Source organism: Mirounga angustirostris, unplaced genomic scaffold (genome assembly GCF_029215605.1).
Source record: "Mirounga angustirostris isolate CCGP_5_RB_7025 unplaced genomic scaffold, mMirAng1.0.hap1 SCAF_17, whole genome shotgun sequence".
In the NCBI taxonomy this organism is placed as follows: domain Eukaryota; kingdom Metazoa; phylum Chordata; class Mammalia; order Carnivora; family Phocidae; genus Mirounga; species Mirounga angustirostris.
The window spans coordinates 41,830,622-41,836,621 of record NW_026991725.1 but is presented as its reverse complement, the minus strand read 5'-3'; positions in this window follow the sequence as shown (position 1 = coordinate 41,836,621).

Below are 6,000 nucleotides of genomic sequence, written 5' to 3'. Positions count from 1 at the left end.
GAGACAGCCTCCCGGGGACTCGCTCTCCTCCCTCTGGACACTGGAGGCCAAGGGGTGCAGTCCATGCCAGTCACCTCTCAGATGAGGGGAGAGCTGGGCTGGCTGGACAGATGGCAGACACTAGGTGAAGCCACTCAGAGAGCCCCTGCGCCCCACCCCCAAGGCTAGCCACACGTGACACCTGCCCTTCTCGGTTACCCTTTGCCAGATGCATGAACATGGATCTTTCTGGAACTTAGCACCTTCCAGCATCCATTACTGCCTCCTGGGAGCGGCTGGCTCCTGCCGGGCCAGGAACTCCTGCGGACACAGACTGCACCTGACTCATCTTCAAATATGGGCTGGGAGGAGGGGCTGCACACACATTGCCTGGGCTGCAGCTCATTCTCGCTTTACGGAGTGTCATGTTTGGCATCGCTTCTGTGCCCCGCCGTCGGCCCCCAGGGCAGCCCCGACGTCACCCCGCGAAGTGATGAGGGGGTCAGGTGGCGGTGTGCTGGCGTCCAACAGCTGCCTGTCCTGGGACAGACCCAGCCCTGACCGGTAGCACGTGCCAGTTCTCGGGGTGTAAATACTCCCACTCTGGCCGATTTCAGGCTGCCAAGGTGAGGTCACCACACTTGGAGCTGGAAAGAGATGCTCCCAGTCTACTCGTGAGCCCAGAGGAGCTGGAAGGGGCCAGTTCCCGCACAGCACGGGCCGGCCTCCGCCCTCCGCTTCCAGACTCGCCTCGTGACGTCCTGCCCCTGCTTCTGCAGCTGGCACATGTGCAGTGGAGGGTGTGGGATGGGACGGGTCTGTGTGCTCCCCTGCCCCAGGGCCCCGGGCAGGCGTATCGGTGTCTGCCTCTGTTTCCCCTCTGCAAAAATCCCCATCGAAATACCTGCCCCGCAGAACGGTGTACGAACGGGAGATAAAGGGGCACGAATCAGGGCATGGAGCAGGCTGTCTGCAGTTTCCCGTGGAGTCCTGCCTCTGGGCTTGTGGGGACTCCCTGCACTCCCAGGAGTGGCACTCCGGGCGCACACAGCACAGTTGGTGACCGCCGTCACGATACGCTCACTCATCTGCCAGGTGCATGTCTGTCATGGTCCTACTGCGTGTCATCACGCTCTGGGGGCTGGAGATTCAGCACCAGGCAGACTGCCTAGAGATGATGTTCTGGGGTAGGAAACAGACTAGGCGTGGTGGCCACGTTGGGACTCTGAGATGGAGGAGGGCAGAGCAAGGCCAGGGGGTGGGGAGTGCAGAGTGGGGGCACCCCAATTTTAAAGGGGCCTCCCTGAGAAGGTGACACTGAAGGAAGTGAGACTGCCATGGCATATGCAGGGAACAGTGTCCCTGCAGAAGGAACAGCCAGTGCAAAGTCCTTGAGGCCAGAACTGGACATTCAAGGGGCAGCAGGGACACTTATGCCTGGCATAGAACAGTCAAGGGGAATGAAGCAGGACATGAGAGCCCAGGAGGAGGGGGTCCAGGTCATGCAGGGCCAGGGGGCCATATTGGCACTCTGTATTTTACTCGGAGAGGACTGGTTGTAGGGGCAGGGGCAGAAGCAGAATCTGGGGGAAGTCATGGGAGCCAGACCTAGGTGGGAGCAGCAAACTGGCCAAGATGGTTGGGTTCTGGGTACATGTTGAAGGTGGAGCTGATGGGACTTCCTGCCTGATTGTTTGGAATGGACAAAAAGAGAGGGATCACCCCAGGTGAGGGGCTGAGCACTGGCCTGTGGGCAGGGGGGCACCTCAAGAGAGGCAAATTTGATGGGGACAATGAGGAAGGAAGCAGGAGTCCCCTCAGGGGTAGGTCAAGCTCGAATTATGTATTAGGTGTGCAGATGGCTGGCTGTAGTTGGAATTCTGGGGAGAAGCCCAGGATGGAGACACAACTTGGGGATGGTCAACATGCAGATGGTATTTTTAAATTGAAACTAAGAACCTTAGTTCTAGCCACATCAGAGAGGGTCCAAAGACTGGGTTTTGGGGGCCTTCAACATCTACAGGTTGGGGAGATATGAGGAAATGGTAACACAGATGTAGAAGAACTTCCAGTAAAGCAGAAGAACCAATGGAGTGTGGTGTGACCAAGCCAAGAGAGCAAAGTGTTTCTAGAGAGAAGAGTCAGTGCTGCTGAGGGACCAGGTCCGGTGAGGTTTTCAACATGGCAGACATGGGAACTTTGACGAAGGTAGTTTCAGGGAATGGTGCCAGGGAAAGCCAGTTTGGAGTGGGGCTAAGAAAGAGTGGGAGTAAAGGAATTGGGGGTTGCAGATCAAGGCAGCTCATTCCAGAGACTTTGTTCTGTAGGGAAGCAGTGAATTGGGTGTGTAGGCTGAAGGGGCCGTTGGTTCCAGGGGGTTCTCCTGGACCTGTCATGGGAGAGATTGCAGCGAATCAGCAGAGCTGTGAACATGCATTGGTGAGAAGGACGGGGCTCTAGGATATAAGGCAGGCAGGCCATCAGGTGAGTGTGGACATTCTTCTCTGTTTTCTGTAGAAAACAGGAAACAAGGAAACTGCTTCAGTCAGTGGTCAGTGATCTCAAGTGAATCTTCAGGGTGATTTTATGTTTTTCTCCAGCAGTGTGGTCCATGCAGTGCAGTGGGAAGAGCTGAATCTTATCAGTCCTATCAGGAAAATGTGATGATAGGAGAGAGGAATAAATTTATAGAGGAAGTGGAATAATGACTATCCAACTACTCATCTCTTCACCTGTCTACTCATCCATTCACCCACCCATTCACCCATCCACCCATCCATCCATCCATCCACTCATACATACATACATCCCTCCATCCATCCATCCCTCCATCCATCCACCCACCCATTCACCCATCCATCCACCCATTCACCCATCCGTGCATACATACATACATACATTCATACATACATATATCCACCATCCATCCACCCATCCACCCATCCACCCACCTATCCATCCATCCATCCATCCATCCATCCATCCATCCATTCACCCATCCATCAACCCATTCACCCATCCATTCATACAGCCATCCACCCATCCATTCATCCATCCATCCATCCGTCCGTCCATTCACCCATCCATCCACCCATCCATCTACCCATCCATCCATCCACCCATCCATCTACCCATCCATCCATTCACCCATCCATTTATACATCCATCCATTCACCCATCCATTCATCCATCCGTCCGTCCGTCCGTCCATTCATACATCCATCCATCCATCCACCCATCCATCTACCCATCCACCCATCCATCCATCCATCCATCCATCCATCCATCCACCCACCCATCCATCCACCCATCCATCTACCCATCCATCCATCTGCCTATTTGTCCGTTGGTCTGTCTATTCATCCCTCCATCCACCATTCTTCCATCCACCATCCATCCATGCACACATCCATTCATCTAATGTGCATTGAGACTCTTCTCTGAGTGCAGCAAAGTGCTGTGCTGAGTGCAGGGATGTGGGAGCAGAGAGTGAGCGAGTGGCCCTCGTGTTCTGGGAATTTCCAGTCCCCTGGGGAGCCAGACATGTTCACAAGCTGCTCTGAAACAAGGCCAGCTGAGACGAGGCCCCAGCCTAGCAGGAGGAGTCTGCTCGGCTCATGCCGCAGAGCCCAAGCCTCTCTTCCACTCTGGCCCCAGCAGACCAAGGAAGAAAGATGAAAAGGAATGTGACAGCACTAGCCATGCTGCCCTCTCTGTGCCAGGCGCTTTACGCCCTCGGGTGCACCTGATACCCTCCGCTCTTCCATCCAAGGCCGGTCCAGGGGCCCTCAGCCCGAGCTGCACAGCGGAACCTCATGGGAAAGTTTGATCGTAAATCCACTCAATTGCCCTGGGGAGGGGTCTAGGCGTGGGATGTGCAGCCAGGGTGCGGGCCACTCACCTGAGCACAGCCACCTCCAGCGTGGATGTGGAGGAGACAGGCAGGGGTGATGAGAATCTCCCCCACAACGCACCAGATCACACTAGCTAGGTTTTATTCTGCGTTTCTCTGTCTGGGCACCGTGATGACCTCTTGCAGATGAGGGAATTTGTTCAAAGACAATGAATGGTCACCCAGGGCCACCCGGTGGCTAAGGGAAGCCCTCCCTGTGTATTCCAGGCTCTAACTCTGTCCCTGGGCTGTGAAACTTCACACCCCCAGTTCCCCCATGAAGGGAGTGCGTGCAGGAGCAGGGGTGAAGATCTGAGAGCCAGGCAATCTGTGCTGCTATCCCCGCTCCTCCCATATCAGCCTGACAAGTCACTCAGTCCCTGTGCCTCAGTTTGACCAGCTGTGAAATGGGTGCTATTGATCGCCTGGTGGGTTGGAGGGGGATTCAGTGAGTTAGTGTGCAAAGCAGAGAGCTCTCTGTGCTCAGATGTGCTGATTTATTATCATGTCCCAAAGGGCCCTGGATGCCCCATCTCCCAGCTGCCTCCTGCCCACCCAGACCCCTTCAGACGCGGGCACTTGAGCCCCAAACCCACCACCCTGCCATCCCACCGTTGTGTTGTAGGTTCCCTGGCGGTCTGGGCTCTGCGCTCCAGCCCAGGGAGACACTGCGGTGGGAGTAGTGGCTGTCACTAGTCCCGAGGGGACCCAGGGAAGAGGGTGCTGGGGAGGGGTGGGGGTGAGGTTGGAACGAGCAGATAGAAGAGCCCCTCCTTCCTGGGCCCTGGAGGAGGGGGGAAGTGGGGGCCCTGGGAAGATGTGAGTTGGTGAAGGTTCTAATCAAATATTTATCAGTTAATTGATCTCTCGAGGCTGCTGACAGCGCCCTCTCCCTTACCCTCCTCCTCCTCCCTCCCGCTTCCCTCACCCCTTGCCCTGGCCTCTGTCCCTCCCCCACTGGGTGCTCCTCCGCCTCCACCACCCCAACCACCCCCTTCCTCACCCTGCACCCTCCCCTTCTCCCTCCCAGTAGGTAATGGGACTTTGTGGGCTACTTCGAAGCGGGTGGGGGTGGGAGTCCAGCAAAGGGCGTGCACTCATGAGCGTGTGTGATGCACACACGTGTTTCCCTCCCACTGCCTGGAGCTCAGATGCTGCCCCAGCTTCGGGCTCTGCAGACAGAGGGTAGCACAGAATTTTCTGCTCTTGAGTCCACCGCTCAGCAGGGAGGTCACCCCAGGAGTTAGGGGCAGTGAGAGCAGGGGCTAGCTCTGGGGGTTTAAAGCGGCTGGGACCCCTGGCAGAGAGTTGGCCTCAGGCCTCCTGCCAGCAGGGAGCTGGGCAGGCGGACAGGTCGGTCGGTGGGGGACAGGGCCCTGGGCTGCAGGCAGAACACCCAGCCCAGGTCTTGTGCACATTCACCAGCACTCTCGGGAGGCCAGGCCCCTCAGGTCACCTTGTGCTCTGGGTAGTTGTCTGCATTCACTCCTGCCCTGGATGGCAGAGCCCACAGAGGCTGGGGGCTGCCCATCCTGCACCACTCCCCGCCAGAGCCATGGGCCTGGCACCCCGCCCCCCAGACACACGATAAACAGTTGTGGGGTGAATAAGTAGTAAGCGATGAAGAACAGAGCAAGACCAGGCATGTTCTCTGGAAGGAGCCCCCATCTCACTGGGGCATGGGCAAGGAAACAGACCTCAAAACATGCCAAGGCCAGGGTGACGGGGGCAGCGCAGGAGTGCGTGGGGTTCCTTCTTGGTGAGACTATCCACGTCTGTGCAAGAGTCCTTCCACACTGGGGAGATAGCCAAGTGAGGGATGGCACCTGTCCTTCCAGATGGTGGGGACACTCTCTCCCGAGGACACCCTCGGAAGGTCAGAGAGTACCTCACCTGCTCAGAGGGGCTGCTGCAAACCTGCCCTCCCTCCCGGCATGTATCTTCAATGGGGAACAACAAGTGGGAGAAGCCAGGACCCCATCCCTACCCCACCTCACCCTGACAGCATGAGGACCCTCGTCCCTTCTCTGGGGCTGAGGGGCTTTCTCCCAGGGCTACAGCAGGGGTTCCCACAGGTGCCCAGATTGCTGCAGGAGGTCTGGGGTGCGCATTGCCGACAAGGTCCCAGG